The 19,854-nt window shown below is 45.2% G+C and overlaps 1 protein-coding gene across 9 annotated transcripts in view; it reads left to right on the forward strand.

Annotated features, from left to right (window-relative positions):
* BIRC6 (baculoviral IAP repeat containing 6) overlaps nt 1-19,854 on the forward strand; it is a 771,630-nt gene that overhangs the window by 572,509 nt on the left and 179,267 nt on the right. The window lies entirely within an intron of this gene.

Raw genomic sequence — 19,854 nt, forward strand, 5'->3', positions numbered from 1 at the left:
TTTCCTCTGTGTGTGTGTGTGTGTGTGTGTGTGTAGGTTATACATCTCACATTACTATGTCTATGGACTCTGTATCTTGTGCTGCAGAGTATGTATCTTCTCCAGAAGAGTCTATTCCATGTACACAGGAATGCAGTATACTGTCTCAGCCTTCTGAATCCGAACCCCAGTGGGTGGCTTCTATTAAGGGAATGATATCCCAGATTTCATCTAGGATTGCTGATTATGAGACAGGTTTTGAAACAAATCTGTAGAGGTTTTGTCGTATTCTGCTCCCACTACTTCGTCAAAATCCCCTGGTATATGCCCCAAAACGCGTACTCTTGCTCAGATAATGCAAGTCGACACGGATACCGACTCTGATACGGGAGACAGCGATGGGGATATACTGGTGGTGGGGAGGCATCCCTTGCTAAGGGGGTGCAACTCATGCTTGAGGCTATTCGGGATGTTTTACACATGGCTGACAAGGTACCTGTACAGGTAGAGGAGGCTTACTTTACAGACAATAAAAAAGCCTACCTTACCTTCCCTGCATCTAAGGAATTAAACGCATTATTTGAAAAATCCTGGGAAAACCGGAGAAAAAATTCCAGATCCCAAAGAGAGTGCTTGTTGCTTTTCCTTTCCCTGAAGAGGACAGGAAAAAGTAGAAAAAAAAACCCTATAGTAGACGCGTCTGTATCTAGATGGTCTAAAAAGGTGGTTTTTACCTGTGTCTACCGCGTTAAAAGAGCCGACAGACCGCAAGATTGAGATCACGCTCAAATCCATATACACTGCTTCAGGCGTGGCGCTACGGCCCACTATTGCTTGTGAATTAATTTCTAAAGCCATAGTAAAGTGGTCAGGCACATTACTAGAGGATTTAGATACTATGGACGGAAGTGACATTGAAATGTTCTTACGTCACATACAGGATTCTGCAGGTTTCATGGTGGAGACCATGAAGGACCTTGGTCATCTGAATGCACGGACATCTTCCATGGCTGTATCGGCACGCAGGGGACACTGGCTGCGCCAGTGGTCTGCGGATGCGGAATCCAAGAAGAGTGTGGAGAACCTACCCTTCATAGGTCAGGCTCTGTTTGGGGAAGCTTTGGATGCGTGGATTTCCACGGCTACCGTGGGTAAGTCAACCTTTCTTCATTCAGCCACTCCGACGACGAGGAAATCTTATCCTACGTCTACAATGCAGTCCTTTCCGACCGCAAAAGTTAAAAAGTCCAAGCCCCTTTTCACTTTCTTCAGAGGTGGTCGGGGAAAATCCAGGAAGCCTGCACCACCATGTTCGCAGGAACAGAAGCCTGGTTCTGTTTCCTCAAAATCCTCAGCATGACGGTGGACCTCCCAGCCTGGTGATCGGGCAGGTGGGAGCATGTCTAAGAAGTTTCAGTCAGGTCTGGACGTCATCAGGCCTGGGCCCCCTGGGTGCAAGATATTGTGTCCAAGGGGTACAGACTGGAGTTTCAAGAACTCCCACCTCACATATTTTTCAAATCGGTCTTACCAGCTTTGCTGACAGGGCTATCCTGTCAGCAAAGCTGGTAAGACTGATTTTTCGAATCAGTCTTACCAGCTTTGCTGACAGAAAGGGCTATCCTACAGGAAGCCATTAAAAAATTGGAGAAGGCAAATGTAATTGTTCTAGTTCCACCGCATCTGGAAAACAAGGGTTTCTTCTCAAACATCTTTGTGGTACCGAAACTGCCGATATTAAACCTGAGATCTTTAAACCCCTATTTGAGGGAATTCAAGTTCAAGATGGAGTCTCTGAGAGCAGTGATCTCAGGTCTGGAAGAGGGTGAATTTTTGGTATCTCTGGATATCAAGGATGCGTACCTCCACATTCCGATTTGGCCGCCTCACCAGGCTTATCTCAGATTTGCACTGTTGGACTGTCACTGTCCGTTCCAGGCACTGCCATTTGGCCTATCCACGGCACCGAGGGTGTTCACCAAGGTAATGGCAGAGATGATGCTAATCCTGCGCAAGCAGGTAGGGAACATAATTCCATATCTGGACGATCTGCTGATTAAAGCATCTTCCAGGGAGAAGTTGTTGCAGAACATTGCTCTCACAACTCGACTACTCCGGGATCATGGATGGATCTTGAATCTTCCAAAGTCGCATTTGGAGCCGGCAAAGAGATTGTCTTTCCTAGGGATGGTCCTCGACACGGAAGTGCAGAGGATGTTTCTACCAGTGGAAAAAGTGTTGGTGATACAATCAATGGTCCGGGATTTCTTGAAGCCAGCCCGGGTATCGGTTCTATAGTGCATTTGCCTTCTGGGGAACATGGTTGCCTCCTACGAGGCTCTACAGTACGGAAGATTTCATGCATGGTCCTTCCAACTGGATCTCCTAAACAAGTGGTCGGGATCTCGCCTACACATGCACCAGAGGATTCGTCTTCCGCCGAAATCCAGGATTTCATTCCTTTGGTGGCTACAATTGCCTCACCTTCTCGAGGGCCGCAGGTTTGGGATTCAGAACTGGATCTTTAATAACCACGGATTCAAGTCTCAGAGGTTGGAGCGCGGTCACCCAAGGGGAAAACTTCCAAGGAAAGTGGTCAAGTCTGGAATCCATCCTTTCGATAAACATTCTGGAACTAAGAGCCGTGTACGACGGACTTCGACAGGCGGCACATCCTCTTCTCCTCTGGACAGAAAGGCACGTGCTGGCGCTGTCGGCGATCTTCATTCCGGGTGTGAAAACTGGGACGCGGACTTCCTCAGCAGACACTATCTCCATCCGGTAGAGTGGGGCCTCTACCCCGAGGTGTTCGCAGAGGTGACAAGTCTTTGGGGCGTACCTCAAGTAGACATGGGTACGGAGACGCAGGGCTTCTAAACGTGGGCGGTCTACGTCTCCAGACTGTGTACACACACAGATGATGAACATTGGACACAGTACCCAGACTAGCAACAAAGCCATAAAAGGAGTCTGTCTCCATTTTATGCATATAGACACATACAGCCAGCATAAAGAAGAGCGGGAAGACCGTGCACCATTGAAGGGGCGGGTCTTCACTATGAGCGGATCCAGCAGCTCGCAGGCGCCATTTTCCCTACTGCAGCTGACAGAGATGCTGACTGACAGGGACACACAGCTCCTCCGGAGAGACTCCAGATTACCTCAGCGGTACCAGGGGGTCATAGCAGGGGGTGAGTGATTATTAGTATATTAAGTCCATTGTCTAGGTACTTAGTCTGCGAACTGGCTAAACTTGGAATTAGCAATTAGGGTGCCGTGTGCTGGATCCATACTCTCTCTGTGTTTCCCTGGAAGGACTCTTTGTGGGTTAATTGTGCATTTAACCTTTTCCTGTGGGTGTGTGCTGTCACTGTTACAGTATGTCAGGCAAAGTTTGTGTTTCATGTAAAGCAGTGTTACTCTTCTCCAGGGGGTTCTCTAGTGTGTACTTAGTGTAGTATCCCTTCCCAGGATGGCTGGACTCCATTAGAGGAATGATTTCCTCTATTTCTATTAAGTTATCTCGACATGAAAAAGAGACGCAATACTTAAGACAGTCTATGACTGAGTTTATGAAAAAGGACTCGGTACCCAAACCAGCGTCTCAGTCCCCTGCCATTTGTCCACAAAAACGTACTTTGGCCCATATCCTACATCTGACACTGATGATGCGGGGTCATAAATGGAGGATGATGAGGTGGACTCAGGTGGGGGAGGGTACTCTGTAGCAGGGATGAGAAGTTCTCATAGAAGCTATCAGAGATGTTCTGAATATCCCTGATAAGGTGGCAGAGGAGAGTGAGGAATCTCATTTTATAATAAAAAAGAAATCCTCAGCCACTTTTCCTGAGTCAAAGGAACTAAATACCCTGTTTGAAGAACCGTGGGTTAATCCAGATAAGAAATTTCAAATTCCTAAACTGTTGTTATCAGCTTTTCCTTTTCCTCCTGAGGATAGGTAAAAAATGGGAGAATCCACTGGTAATGGATGCTTCGGTCTCCGGGCTCTCACGGAAAATTGTATTGCCTGTTCCAGGTGCAGCCTCCCTAAAAGACGCGGTACAAAAGGAAAAAAGTATGAGTGCGCTGTCAGCGGCAGCCAGTATAGGGGAGGTCAGCCCCCAAGTGAATAAAACAATAGTGAAGAGGTGTGTACTGGCGCCAGCTGTAAAACCAATAAGGGACGATAAAATGTTAAAATGAATAATTACATAATTTTAATAAACATTAAAATTAATGATAAAAAATCACATACATAAACACACTTTCTTTATATGTTCCTGTTTCAGGAACAAAAAAAGCTTTGATTAGGACCACTTGGTTCTCACTTATAATAGCTAGTGTGCACAGTCTCCGGTTAGGGCTCACTCCTCAATATATTTAGGTTCACTTTAGATGTAAGTAATTACCCAGTCCTTATGGGTACTGTCCCCATGGATCTCAATTTGGCAAATGAAGATCCAATTAGCAGCAGGGGTGACTCCAGGTTCCAGTGGGGCTAGTAGTGTTCAAATAGAGGCAAAGAGTCCAATCAATACCGGGGAAAGCAGGTGGATCCAATGTTAGTGGTACGTGTCCTTAGCTCAACGCGTTTCGCTGGTCTAGTGTCTGCCAGCTTCCTCAGGAGCATGTATTACCAAGGTTGCCCTTTGGGGTTTATATACTCCCTTTATTATGCTAGGAGTAGGGCCACCTGATTCTCATCATAATATAATTTATAAAACGTCCCATAAAAATACTACAAATTTTATCCAGAAGGCAATCCTATTAAACAGACCACACAATAAAAGTTTTATACCCAAAAAACGAGTGTTTTAAATACCTATTTAGTGTAAAATACATGGTGACACTTCCTGGTCACATGACCGCAACAGACCACATGATCCGGATAACCTATCAGTATCAAGTACTGCTTGGAATTCCTTGTTTATTCCGATCACGTGATCGTTTCCGGTCACGTGATCAGCATCTTATCATTCATTGTAGCCGCATCACAGAGCTCACTGTCATGTGTGCTAGTCACCTGGTCCAAAATGGACCTATCCTATCGCGCTCAGTTTGTGCTAACAATGGCGCTGCGTTCCACAGGCTGTTTCTGCGTTCCAGACCGGCCCGGACCCAGGAAGTATCACTCTGTAATAAGAGTGTTAATGTCACAATCATATAATCTTATCGTATTTTGGTTTAGAGAATACTAGGACTATCCACAATTGATAGCACCTAGCATTAAGGATAAAACCAGCAGAATTCAGACATATAGATAGTGATAGAGAAAAGGGGGTTACATATTTCATAACATTTTTATTATATTCCCAAGGTTTAAGGTTGATAGGAATAAGACCAAGAGGTATATTGTAAAGACCGTGCGTAATAGCATTCCATAATATATAGAGAACAGCATTATATGCATAGGTTAACAGTCAGCAGTTACCAGACTATATCTTGTATAATCCTTATTTTATTCATTCATCCACACATGAGTACACATAGCACACCAATCGATACTGTGCATATGCACACGTGTGGAGAACATGCACTCCTTATAAGCTGATCAAACTACTACTTGCCATCCTATACAAGTTCCTAATATAACTACCAGTTCTCAAATACAAATGGGGAAAAGGCGGAGAGAGAGGGGGAATAAAATTGTGTTTGACTGAACAGGAGTTTATTAGTAATATATTGACCTCTAAATTAGCCAACTATATTTGTGTTTACCAATATATCTTACAGGGAGAGAGGTATATCCGATTATAGTTATCCAGATGTTTACAACCTATATCTTCTTAGGGGATAGTATTGAGTTCCATGTTTTCATTTAATCCATCTGGATGGAGGGAATTGAATTTGAGCATCCAATATTTCTCTGACGTCCTAGTGGATGCTGGGAACTCCGTAAGGACCATGGGGAATAGACGGGCTCCGCAGGAGACTGGGCACTCTAAAAGAAAGATTAGGTACTATCTGTTGTGCACTGGCTCCTCCCACTATGACCCTCCTCCAGACCTCAGTTAGATTTCTGTGCCCGGCCGAGCTGGATGCACACTAGGGGCTCTCCTGAGCTCCTAGAACAGGCCTGGCCAACCTGTGGCTCTCCAGCTGTTGCAAAACTACAAGTCCCATCATGCTTTGCCACAGTTTTGCTATTAGGGAAAGCTATAACTGTGACAGGGCATGCTGGGATGTGTAGTTTCACAACATCTGGAGAGCCACAGGTTGGCCAGGCCTGTCCTAGAAAGAAAGTATATTTTAGGTTTTTTATTTTACAGTGAGACCTGCTGGCAACAGGCTCACTGCAACGAGGGACTAAGGGGAGAAGAAGCGAACCTACCTGCTTGCAGCTAGCTTGGGCTTCTTAGGCTACTGGACACCATTAGCTCCAGAGGGATCGACCGCAGGACCCGTCCTTGGTGTTCGTTCCCGGAGCCGCGCCGCCGTCCCCCTTACAGAGCCAGAAGCATGAAGATGGTCCGGAAAACCGGCGGCAGAAGACTTCAGTCTTCACCAAGATAGCGCACAGCACTGCAGCTGTGCGCCATTGCTCCTCATGTACACCTCACACTCCGGTCACTGATGGGTGCAGGGCGCTGGTGGGGGGCGCCCTGAGGGCAATATAAACACCTTGGCTGGCAAAATAATCACAATATATAGCCCCAGAGGCTATATATGTGATAAATACCCCTGCCAGAATCCATAAAAAAGCGGGAGAAAAGTCTGCGAAAAAGGGGCGGAGCTATCTCCCTCAGCACACTGGCACCATTTTCTCTTCACAGTGCAGCTGGAAGACAGCTCCCTAGGCTCTCCCTGTAGTTTTCAGGCTCAAATGGTTAAAAAGAGAGGGGGGGCACTAAATTTAGGCGCAATATTGTATATACAAGCAGCTATTGGGGAAAATTCACTCATTTATAGTGTTAATCCCCACATTATATAGCGCTCTGGTGTGTGCTGGCATACTCTCTCTCTGTCTCCCCAAAGGGCTTTGTGGGGTCCTGTCCTCAGTCAGAGCATTCCCTGTGTGTGTGCGGTGTGTCGGTACGGCTGTGTCGACATGTTTTGATGAGGAGGCTTATGTGGTGACGGAGCAGATGCCGATAAATGTGATGTCGCCCCCTCTGGGGCCGACACCAGAGTGGATGGATAGGTGGAAGGTATTAACCGACAGTGTCAACTCCTTACATAAAAGGCTGGATGACGTAACAGCTATGGGACAGCCGGCTTTTGAGCTCGCGCCTGCCCAGGCGTCTCAAAGGCCATCAGGGGCTCAAAAACGCCTGCTCCCTCAGATGGCAGACACAGATGTCGACACAGAGTCTGACTCCAGTGTCGACGAGGTTGAGACATATACACAATCCACTAGGAACATCCGTGACTTGATCCCGGCAATAAAAAATGTGTTACACATTTCTGACATTAACCCAAGTACCACTAAAAAAGGGTTTTATGTTTGGGGAGAAAAAGCAGGTAGTGTTTTGTTCCCCCATCAGATGAGTGAATGAAGTGTGTGAAAAAGCGTGGGTTCCCCCGATAAGAAACTGGTAATTTCTAAAAAGTTACTGATGGCGTACCCTTTCCCGCCAGAGGATAAGTTACGCTGGGAGATATCCCCTAGGGTGGATAAGGCACTCACACGTTTGTCAAAAAAGGTGGCACTGCCGTCTTAGGATACGGCCACTTTGAAGGTACCTGTTCATAAAAAGCAGGAGGCTATCCTGAAGTCTGTATTTACACACTCAGGTTCTAGACTGAGACCTGCAGATAGGGCTGCTGCAGCGTGGTCTGTGACCCTGTCAAACAGGGATACTAGTTTGCTAACATAAGAGCATATTAAAGACGTCGTCTTATATATGAGGGATGCACAGAGGGATATTTTGCCGGCTGGCATCCAGAATTAATGTAATGTCCATTCTGTCAGGAGGGTATTAGAGACCCGACACTGGACAGGTGATTCTGATTTTAAAAGGCGCATAGAGATTCTGCCTTTATAAGGGTGAGGAATTGTTTGGGGATGGTCTCTGGGACCTCGTATCCACAGCAACAGCTGGGAAGAAAAAATTTTACCTCAGGTTTCCTCACAGCCTAAGAAAGCACTGTATTATCAGGTACAGTCCTTTCGGCTTCAGAAAAGCAAGCGGGTCAAAGGCGCTTCCTTTCTGCACAGAGACAAGGGAAGAGGGAAAAAGCTGCACCAGTCAGCCAGTTCCCAGAATCAAAATTCTTCCCCCGCTTCCTCTGTGTCCATCGCATGACGGTGGGGCTCCACAGGCGGAGCCAGGTACGGTGGGGAGCCGCCTCAAAAAATTTCAGCGATCAGTGGGCTCGCTCACAGGTGGATCCCTGGATCCTTCAAGTAGTATCTCAGGGGTACAAGCTGGAATTCGAGGCGTCTCCCCCCCGCCGTTTTCCTCAAATCTGCCTTGCCGACAACTCCCTCGGGCAGGGAGGCTGTGCTAGAGTCAATTCACAAGCTGTATTCCCAGCAGGTGATAGTCAAGGTGCCCCTACTTCAACAAGGACGGGGTTACTATTCCACACTGTTTGGGGTACCGAGACCGGACGGTTCGGTGAGACCCATTTTAAATTTGAAATCCTTGAACACATATATTAAAAAAAAAAAAAAAAAATCAAGTTCAAGATGGAATCGCTCAGGGCGGTTATTGCAAGCCTGGACGAGAGGGATTACATGGTATCCCTGGACATCAAGGATGCTTACCTGCATGTCCCCAGTTACCATCCTCACCAGGTGTACCTCAGATTTGTGGTACAGGATTGCCATTACCAATTCCAGACACTGCCGTTTGGACTGTCCACGGCACCGAGGGTGTTACCAAGGTAATGGCAGAAATGATGATACTCCTTCGAAAAAAGGGAGTTTTAATTATCCCGTACTTGGACGATCTCCTTATAAAGGCGAGGTCCAAGGAGCAGTTGTTGGTCGGAGTAGCACTATCTCGGGAAGTGCTACAACAGCACGGATGGATTCTAAACATTCCAAAGTCACAGCTGGTTCCTTCCACACGCCTACTGTTTCCTGGGGATGGTTCTGGACACAGACCAGAAAAAAGTGTTTCTCCAGCAGGAGAAAGCAAAGGAGCTATCATCTCTAGTCAGAGACCTCCTGAAACCAAAACAGGTATCGGTGCATCACTGCACACGAGTCCTGGGAAAAATGGTAGCTTCATACGAAGCAATTCCATTCGGCAGGTTCCATGCAAGAACCTTCCAGTGGGACCTCTTGGACAAGTGGTCGGGATCGCATCTTCAGATGCACCAGCTGATAACCCTGTCTCCAAGGACCAGGGTGTCTCTGCTGTGGTGGCTGCAGAGTGCTCATCTTCTAGAGGGCCGCAGATTCGGCATACAGGACTGGGTCCTGGTGACCACGGATGCCAGCCTTCGAGGCTGGGGGGAAGTCACACAGGGAAGAAATTTCCAAGGACTTTGGTCAAGTCAGGAGTTGTCCCTATACATAAATATTCTGGAACTGAGGGCCATTTACAATGCCCTAAGTTAGGCAAGGCCCCTGCTTCAAAACCAGCCGGTACTGATCCAATCAGACAACATCACGGCAGTCGCCCATGTAAACCGACAGGGCGGCACAAGAAGCAGGATGGCGATGGCAGAAGCCACAAGGATTCTCCGATGGGCGGAAAATCAAGTCTTAGCACTGTCAGCAGTGTTCATTCCGGGAGTGGACAACTGGGAAGCAGACTTCCTCAGCAGACACGACCTACACCCCGGAGAGTGGGGACTTCATCCAGAAGTCTTCAAACTGTTGGTAAACCGTTGGGAAAGGCCACAGGTGGACATGATGGCGTCCCGCCTCAACAAAAAGCTAAAGAGATATTGCGCCAGGTCAAGGGACCCTCAGGCGATAGCGGTGGACGCTCTAGTGACACCGTGGGTGTACCAGTCGGTTTATGTGTTCCCTCCTCTGCCTCTCATACCAAAGGTACTGAGAATAATAAGAAGGCGAGGAGTAAGAACGATACTCGTGGTTCCGGATTGGCCAAGAAGAGCTTGGTACCCAAGACTTCAAGAAATTATATCAGAGGACCCATGGCCTCTACCGCTCAGACAGGATCTGCTACAGCAGGGGCCCTGTCTGTTCCAAGACTTAACGCGGCTGCGTTTGACGGCATGGCGGTTGAATTCCGGATCCTAAAGGAAAAGGGCATTCCGGAGGAAGTCATTCCTACGCTGATGAAAGCCAGGAAAGAAGTAACCGCAAACCATTATCACCGTATTTGGCGAAAATATGTTGCGTGGTGTGAGGCCAGGAAGGCCCCTACAGAGGAATTTCAGCTGGGTCGTTTTCTGCACTTCCTACAGTCGGGAGTGACTATGGGCCTATAATTGGGTTCCATTAAGGTCCAGATTTCGGCTCTGTCAAATTTCTTCCAGAAAGAACTGGCTTCAATGCCTGAAGTTCAGACATTTGTAAAGGGAGTGCTGCATATTCAGCCCCCTTTTGTGCCTCCTGTGGCACCTTGGCATCTCAACGTGGTGTTGAGTTTCCTGAAATCACATTGGTTTGAGCCACTTAAAACTGTGGATCTGAAATATCTCGCGTGGAAAGTGGTCATGTTATTGGCCTTGGCTTCGGCCAGGCGTGTGTCAGAATTGGCGGCTTTGTCATGTAAAAGCCCTTATCTGATTTTCCATATGGATAGGGCAGAATTGAGGTCTCGTCCCCAGTTTCTCCCTAAGGTGGTATCAGCTTTTCACTTGAACCAACCTATTGTAGTGCCTGCGGCTTCTAGGGACTTGGAAGATTCCAAGTTACTGGACGTAGTCAGGGCCTTGAAAATTTATGTTTCCAGGACGGCTGGAGTCAGGAAAACTGACTCGCTTTTTATCCTGTATGCACCCAACAAACTAGGTGCTCCTGCTTCTAAGCAGACTATTGCTCGCTGGATTTGTAGCACAATTCAGCTGGCGCATTCTGCGGCTGGATTGCCGCATCCTAAATCAGTAAAAGCCCATTCCACGAGGAAAGTGGGCTCTTCTTGGGCGGCTGCCCGAGGGGTCTCGGCTTTACAACTTTGCCGAGCTCCAACTTGGTCAGGGGCAAACACGTTTGCAAAATTCTACAAATTTGATACCCTGGCTGAGGAGGACCTTGAGTTCTCTCATTCGGTGCTGCAGAGTCATCCGCACTCTCCCGCCCGTTTGGGAGCTTTGGTATAATCCCCATGGTCCTTACGGAGTTCCCAGCATCCACTAGGACGTCAGAGAAAATAAGATTTTACTCACCGGTAAATCTATTTCTCGTAGTCCGTAGTGGATGCTGGGAGCCCATCCCAAGTGCGGATTGTCTGCAATACTTGTATATAGTTATTGCCTAACTAAGGGGTTATTGTTGAGCCATCTGTCGAGAGGCTCAGTTATATTCATACTGTTAACTGGGTATAGTATCACGAGTTATACGGTGTGGCTGGTATGAGTCTTACCCGGGATTCACAATCCTTCCTTATTGTGTCAGCTCTTCCGGGCACAGTATCCTAACTGAGGTCTGGAGGAGGGTCATAGTGGGAGGAGCCAGTGCACACCAGATAGTACCTAATCTTTCTTTTTAGAGTGCCCAGTCTCCTGCGGAGCCCGTCTATTCCCCATGGTCCTTGCGGAGTTCCCAGCATCCACTACGGACTACGAGAAATAGATTTACCGGTGAGTAAAATCTTATTATCTCTCTACAACACAATCTATTAAATCTATCCCCTCCCCTTGGAGTCGATGTAATCTGTTCGATGCAAACTAGTGATAAGCTTCTTGGGTCCCCTGCATGAGCCTGGCTGAAGTGACGGGAAACACTATGCTGGTTATACTGCTTAAGAATGTTCCGACGGTGTTCCATAAACCTCACGTGTATTGGACTTGTGGTCCTTCCCACATAATTGAGGCCACAACCACAAGTGAGTAGATAAACTACATATTTAGGATCACAGTTCATAAAAGATCTAAGATGATATTGTTCTTTGGTATCTGTTAGTGTTAATACAGTTGTCTTTTTTAACATGTGTACAGGTTATGCATCGGGATTTCCCACATCTAAAGCAGCCCATTGGTTTAGTAGGTAGCCATTCGAGACCTGTAGATATAGATTTTTTCTTATTTTTATCTTCTCCCAGATGGCTTGGCGCTAATATGGATTTTAGAGATCTATTCTTTTTATATACAATTTGTGGCTGAGGGTAGAATCTCACTTAGGATTCGATCTTGTTTAAGGATTCTATAGTTTTTAGAAATTATAGTTTTTATTTCTCTAGCACATTTATTATATTTACAGACAAAGGCACATTGTCTCTCATTATCTTTTGTCTTTCTGGTTCTCGAGGATCTTAGTTTTCGTTAATAATAGTTTGGCCCTGTCCATACAGCTTACATCTTTAAATGCTTGTTGTAAAAGTTTATCAGGATATTTACGTTGTCTGAGAGAATCCATTAGTTCATTTGCCTGTATAGTGAATGTCTCCAGGTCAGAGCAGTTGCATCTTAAGCGCATTAGTTGGCCTTTCGGTATATTGTGCTTTCAAGGTGCATAATGTGCACTTTCATAGTGCAAATATGAATTGGTGTTAACTGGTTTAGTAAAATTTGAAGTAACAATTTTATTATCGAATATTTCGAGGGTCACATCCAGGAAGTCTATCCGTTCACTGTTACAGGTGTGAGTGAAAGTTAAATTATAAGTGTTAGAATTTAGGTGAGTGAGAAAATAAGAAATAGAAGAAAGCTCCCCATCCCAAATAATATATAGATCATCAATATAACGGCCATAGAAGACCAGATTCGCCTCCCAGCTGCTGCCCCACACCATTGAGTCCTCAAAGTGACCCATGTATAGGTTAGCATAACTGGGGGCAAATCTGGTCCCCATGGCCGTTCCCATCACCTGAAGATAATATTGCTGAAGAAATATAAAGTAATTATGAGAGAGTATAAATGAGATAGAATCTACAATAAAAGTCTGGTGGTCCATGCTGAGGTCGCCATCCCCGGATAATTTTTTGGAGATCACATCAGTTCCAACTGAATGTGGAATGTGTGTGTACAGTGCCTGCACATCTAATGTTAGAAAGTGATAGGATTTTTTCCACTGAAGATTAGAAATTTTGGTTTGGAAATCGGTTGCGTCTCGAAGTTGCGATCTCAGCATGGAAACACGTGATTGAAGAAAAGAATCAACATAAAAAGAAAGATTAGATGTGAGAGACCCAATACCTGAGGGCGACCTGGAGGTGACGTGAGGGACTTGTGTATCTTAGGAAGAAAATAGAAAGTGGGTGATGTGGGAAAGGTATGTAACAGGAACCTATATTCCTCCCTCGATATGACCCCCGTACTCACAGCTGAATCTAAAAGAGATTTCAGTTCTAACAAGAATGGATCTGTTGGATTTTTATCCAGTTTTTTATAAAACTGCTCATCACATAATTGTCGATTTGCTTCGTTAATATAATCTGTTCTGTTCATCACCACTAGACCCCCACCCTTGTCTGCTTCTTTTATTACAAGGGTGGTGTCTTTTGTGAGATCCTTGAGTGCTTTTTTCTCCTTTCTTGTCAAATTGGAAGAAAATTTAGTACTCCCTTGTTGACAGTTAACTAGGTTTTTAAAGTCTTCCAGAGTTATTTTGTAAAATGATTCAATACTGCTACTCTTGGCACATAGGGGAAAAAAATTCAGATTTCTTTTTAAATTTTATGGATTCTCTACCTAGATCGTATATTTTTACTGGTTCTACAGTTGGAACATGATTCTGTTCCCATAGCTCTTCCAAAACGGCGAGCATGTGGTCATCCTTATTATCCAATAGTATAGGATGGAATCATCATTATTTTTGGAGGGGTTCTTCTTGGCGAAGAACCTTTTCCTGCACATGGTTCTTATAGAACGATTGAGTTCCACATACAAATCAAATATGTTGGGTGTACTGGTCGGGGAAAACTTTAAGCCTTTCTCCAAAAGGGATATTTCAGATTCACTCAAGGATTTTGTGGAGAGATTAAAAACACTTTGTTTAGCACTATTGGTTCTAGCTACATTTTTCTTGGGTTTTTCTTTCCTATGTTTCCCTCCTCTTCTCCCTCTTGGCTTAATTCTCTTCTCCTTTTTGTAGTTTCCCAGAATCTTGTGTCTACTAAATCTTGATGATTGGTTTTTGGGCGTGCCCCTAAAAAATGTTCTTTGCTGATGTTTTCACTATCCTTCCTAGGAGTAAAAAGACGCGGCTGACTGCAAAATTGAGATGCTCAATCTTTGTATACAGCTGCGGGGGCGGCCCAGAGACCCACTATAGCATGTGTGTGGATTACGTGACCCATTGGTAAATGATCGGGTAACCTAATTGAGGGGTAAATATCAAAGAAATTACACAACTGCGCCTGCATGCATATAGGATGAAATGAATCAGTGATTTGAGAAAGAATGGGGATCACACAGTGGTGTTTGTTAAAAATAAACTGATATTTATTTGTATATATGTTTATAAGAAATAATAAAAAATTGAAAAAATGAAAATGCAAAAGCCAAAAACACCTTTATGATACAGGCAAAATATGTCAAATATTTATATATTATCAGGTCAGACTAATCTTTCTGCACCTGTGTAATATGAGAAAAAAACTTAGAAAAAAGAAAAATAAAAACATGAAAAAATTGAAAAAAAATGAAAAAATGACCTGATAATATATAAATATTTGACATATTTTGCCTGTATCATAAAGGTGTTTTTGGCTTTTGCATTTTCATTTTTTCAATTTTTTATTATTTCTTATAAACATATATACAAATAAATATCAGTTTATTTTTAACAAACACCACTGTGTGATCCCCATTCTTTCTCAAATCACTGATTCATTTCATCCTATATGCATGCAGGCGCAGTTGTGTAATTTCTTTGATATATGCCATTTATTGGAGGCATTTGGGTTTAGCCTCTCACACGTACTGCTGCCACCCCCGTATTATTCATATAAGTGGAGCGTTGGTCACACTTGCGAGAAACTAATTGAGGGGTAAGATACCTTACCTCAAGGGGAAATTATTTTGCTCCTGCAACATATAGAGGACTCTGTGAACCTTATAGTGGAAGCCATAAAGGAGATAGGCTTGCTTAATGCACGCGCTACAGCTATGGCAGTGTCTACACGCAGGGGTCTACGGTTTCACCAGTGGACTCCAGGAAAGGTGTGGAAGGCCTGACTTTTACAGGCGAGGCTTTATTTGGAGATGAACTAGACAAATGGATCTCCAAAGCTACTGCGGGTAAGTCCACCTGCCTACCTTCTGCAGCTCCCCAGCTAGGAAGGGCTATTCAGGATCCAACTTACAGTCCTTTCGGACGGCCAAGTTTAGGGACAAGGCCAGAGGTTCACCTACTGCCGCCAGGGGTGCTAGAGGTAAACCATGGAAACCAGCTACTGCCGTTTCACAGGAACAGAGTTCAGGCTCTGCTTCCTTAAAACCTTCCGCATGACGGTGGACCGCAATGCCTGGAAGACTGCCGAGTGGGAGCCCAACTAAAATTCTTCAGTCACATCTGGAGAAGATCGTTACAAGATCCCTGGGTCATAGAACTTATATCCCAGGGCTACAGACTGGAGTTCCAGGAGCTCCCACCTCACAGATTCTTCAAATCAGGCTTACCAGTTTCACAAGAGGCAAGAATAACCTTACAGGACGCCATTCAAAAACTGTTAGACCCAGGTCATTGTTCCAGTTCCACCTCATCTGCAAAACAAGGGTTACTATTCCAGCTTGTTTGTAGTACCGAAGACGGACGGTTTGGTAAGACCGATTCTGAACCTCAAGTTGTTGAACCTGTACTTACGAGTGTTCAAATTGAAGATGGAGTCTCTGAGAGCGGTGATCTCAGGTCTGGAGGAGGGGAATTTCTAGTGTCTCTGGATATCAAGGAAGCGTACCTTCATATTCCGATCTGGCCGCCTCATCATGCTTATCTACGGTTTGCACTGCAGGACTGTCACTATCAGTTCCAGGCCCTTCCACGGCACCGAGGGTGTTCACCAAAGTGATGGCAGAGATGTTTCTACTCCACAAACAAGGAGTGAACATAATTCCGTATCTGGACGATCTTCTGATAAAGGCACCATCCAGGGAACAGTTGTTGGATAACATTGGCCTTTCAACCAGACTACTCCTGAAGCACGGGTGGATTCTGAACCTACCAAAATCTCACCTAGAACCAAAACACACAGGCTTCCTTTCCTGGGAATGATACTGGACACAGTCTCAAAGTATTCCTTCCCTTGGAAAAGGCAATGGTAATCGAGTCGATGGTTCGGGCTGTCCTGAAGCCATCCCGAATCTCAGTGCATCTCTGCATACTCCTTCTGGGGAAAATGTTGGCCTCTTAAGGCGCTTCAGTACGGAAGGTTTCATGCAAGGCCCTTCCAGCTGGATCTGTTGGACAAATGGTCTGGATTGGATCTTCACATGCACCAGAGGATTCGTCTGTCGCCAAAAGCCAGGATCTCCCTCCTGTGGTGTTTACAAACTACTCGCCTGGTCCAGGGTCGGTGGTTCGGGATACAGAATTGGATTCTGCTAACCACAGACGCAAGCCTCAGAGGTTGAGGCGCAGTCACCCAGGGGGTGCAGTTTTAGGGAAGATGGTCAAGTCAGGTCCTTCCAATAAACATCCTGGAACTCATGGCTATCTAAAACGCTCTTCGACAGGCCGCTTTTCTTCTTCTGAATCAGGCTATTCAGGTCCAGTCGGACAATGTGACGGCAGTGACGTGCATAAAACGACAGGGCTGAACGAAAAACAGAGCAGCAATGTCAGAGGTGTCAAGAATTCTCCTCTGGGCGGAAAAACATGCCGTGACATTGACGGCGGTCTTCATTCCGTGAGTAGAGAACTGGGAAATAGACTTCCTCAGCAGACACAACCTGCACTCGGGGAAATAAGGCCTCTCGACCCAGAAGCAGTGGCGGTAGATAGAAACTCCTACAACTCCGTGGGTCTACCAGCTGGTGTACGTGTTTCCTCCACCAGCTCTGATCCCAAGAACTCTAAAAAGAATAAAAAGGGAAAAGGTTCAAGTAATCCTCATTGCTTCGGACTGGCCATGAAGGGCATGGTATGCGGATCTTCTTGAGATGTTGCTCGAAGATCCGTGACCTCTACCTCTTCACGAGGATTTTCTACAACAGGGCCTGTTCGTCTATCAAGACTTACCGCGGCTACGTTTAACGGCATAGAAGTTGAACGGCTGATTCAAGCCAGGAGGGGGATTCCTGACAAGGTCATCCCGACTATGATTCAAGCCAGGAAGGGGGTAATGTCTAAACATTACCACCGTATTTGAAAGAAATATGTCTCTTGGTGTGAGAGCACCCAATACTCTAAAGTAGAATTCCATCTGGGACATTTCCTGCTTTTTCTGCAGTCGGGAGTGGATGTCGGCCTACGTCTAGGCTCCATAAAAGTCCAAATTTCGGCCTTTTCTGTTTTCTTTCAGAAACAATTGGCTTCTCTCCCTAAGGTCCAGACGTTCTTGAAAGGTGTTCTGCACATCCAACCTCCCTTTGTGCCCCCCACGGCACCTTGGGATCTCAATTTGGTGCTGCAGTTCCTCCAATCGGACTGGTTTGAACCGTTACAGGAGGTAGACGTGTAAAGTACCTTACGTGGAAGACCGTCACACTGTTGGCCATGACTTCAGCAAGACGTGTGTCAGAGTTGGGGGTGTTGTCTTACAAGAGCCCCTACCTAATTTTCCATGAGGACAGAGCTGAACTCAGGACTCGTCAGCAATTTCTTCCTAAGGTGGTGTCGGCGTTTCACATCAACCAACCTATTATGGTTCCGGTTTTTACGGACACCTCTGCTACTTCAAAGTCTTTGGATGTTGTGAGGGCTTTGAAGGTGTATGTAAAGAGAACAGTTCTTCTTGGGCGGCTGCCCGGGGTGTGTCTGCTTTACAGCTCTGCCGACAGCTACTTGGTCAGGTTCGAACATGTTTGCTTAGTTTTACAAGTTCTGTACTTGGCCTCTGAGGATCTTCAGTTTGGTCAATCAGTTCTGCAGGAACCTAAGCACTATCCAAACCGGTTTGGGAGCTTTGGTACTTCCCCGTGGTACTAAATGGATTCCCAGTATCCCCTAGGATGTAAGAGAAAATAGGATTTTAATTTCCTACCAGTAAATCATTTTCTCGTAGACCGTAGGGGATACTGGGCACCTGCCTGGTGCTTTGTTCTTCCTGCACTGTTACTTGGTTAAGTAATGTTGTTTGGTTCAGCTGTTGCTCTTACTGTTTACAAGTTTTGATTATCATGGCTTTCCTCTTGTTATGGTTGTGCTGGTTCGAAATCTTACCACTTTCCTTTTTCTATATCCTTCTCTCAAAGTATGTCTGTCTCCTCGGGCACAGTTTCCTAGACTGAGTCTGGTAGGAGGGGCATAGAGGGAGGAGCCAGCATACCTAATCAAACTTCTATAGTGCCTATGTCTGCTAGTGGACCCGTCGGTACCCCATGGTGCTAAATGGATTCCCAGTATCCCCTACGGACTATAAGAAAAGGATTTACCAGTAGGTAATTAAAATCCCAATTTTGCCCATTCCTCAAAGCAAAACTGCTTTAGCTCCTTCATGTTGGTTGGTTTCCGCTTGTGAACAGCAATCTTCAAGTCTGACCACAGATTCTCAATTGGATTGAGATCTGGGCTTTAACTAGGCCATTCCAACACATTTAAATGTTTCCCCTTAAGCCACTCAAGTGTTACTTTAGCAGTATACTTCGGGTCATTGCCCTGCCGTCCTAGTCTCAAATCACAGGCAGACTGAAACAGGTTTTGCTCAGGAATATCCCTGTATTTAGCACCATCCATCTTTCCCTCAACTCGAAACAGTTTCCCAGTCCCTGCTGCTGAAAAACATCCCCACAGCATGATGCTGCCACCACCATGTTTCACTGTGGGGATGGTGTTCTTGGGATGATTAGATTTGTTGGGTTAGATCATGTGACACTTAGATTGCACACAGGTGGACTTAATCTCACTAATTATGTGACTTCTGAAGGTAATTGGTTGCACCAGAACTTTTGAGGGGCTTCATAGCAAAAGGGGTGAATTTTAAAAATTTTATTTATAAAAATGATTTTTTTTTTTTTATATAAAGTTTTCTCATTTCACTTCACCAACCTAGACTATTTTGTGCATATCCATCACATAAAATTTAGTGGAAAAAAATTAAACTGCAGGTTGTAATGTAACAAAATAGGTAAAAAAACCAAGGGGGTGAATACTTTAGCAAGGCACTGTAAAATTCAGGTTACTATTTATATAAGAGCTGTTGAATCATTCATAAATACATAAATGATTTGTGTCAAAATGAAAAGAGAAAGCCGCACTGCAGTGATCACTATGATTTCCACAACTGATCTCCTCTTATGAGGTTATATAGATTATTTACACTTCCATTCATACCCTAGGAGGTGCCAACCCCACAGACATCTTAACAATTTTATTCATCATACAAAAGGACAGTGCTGTAGTGCACTTCAGAGACCCACCATCAAGTAATTCTGTGGGATTGCAGAGTGTAAACAACACAGCGCTCAACCCCTGATATGAACTAATGCAGTGTCGGTGTTTACTACATTAGTGCATTAGTTCATATCAGGGGTTGAGCGCTGTGTTGTTTACACTCTGCAAAATTTTTCGAGTAGGTTAGATCACCTACAAACATCAGCAGCTCGCCACATCCAATAGGGGGTTGACAATACCTCAGTGCGCAGGTGGTAACCCTCCAAAAATTGTAATTCTGTGTGATGAGTATATGAAATGAGTGAGGGGGTTTTGAGACACATTAGTTGGTCCTTTGAAACAGCCTATTCAAATAC

Source organism: Pseudophryne corroboree, chromosome 4 (genome assembly GCF_028390025.1).
Source record: "Pseudophryne corroboree isolate aPseCor3 chromosome 4, aPseCor3.hap2, whole genome shotgun sequence".
Taxonomy (NCBI): domain Eukaryota; kingdom Metazoa; phylum Chordata; class Amphibia; order Anura; family Myobatrachidae; genus Pseudophryne; species Pseudophryne corroboree.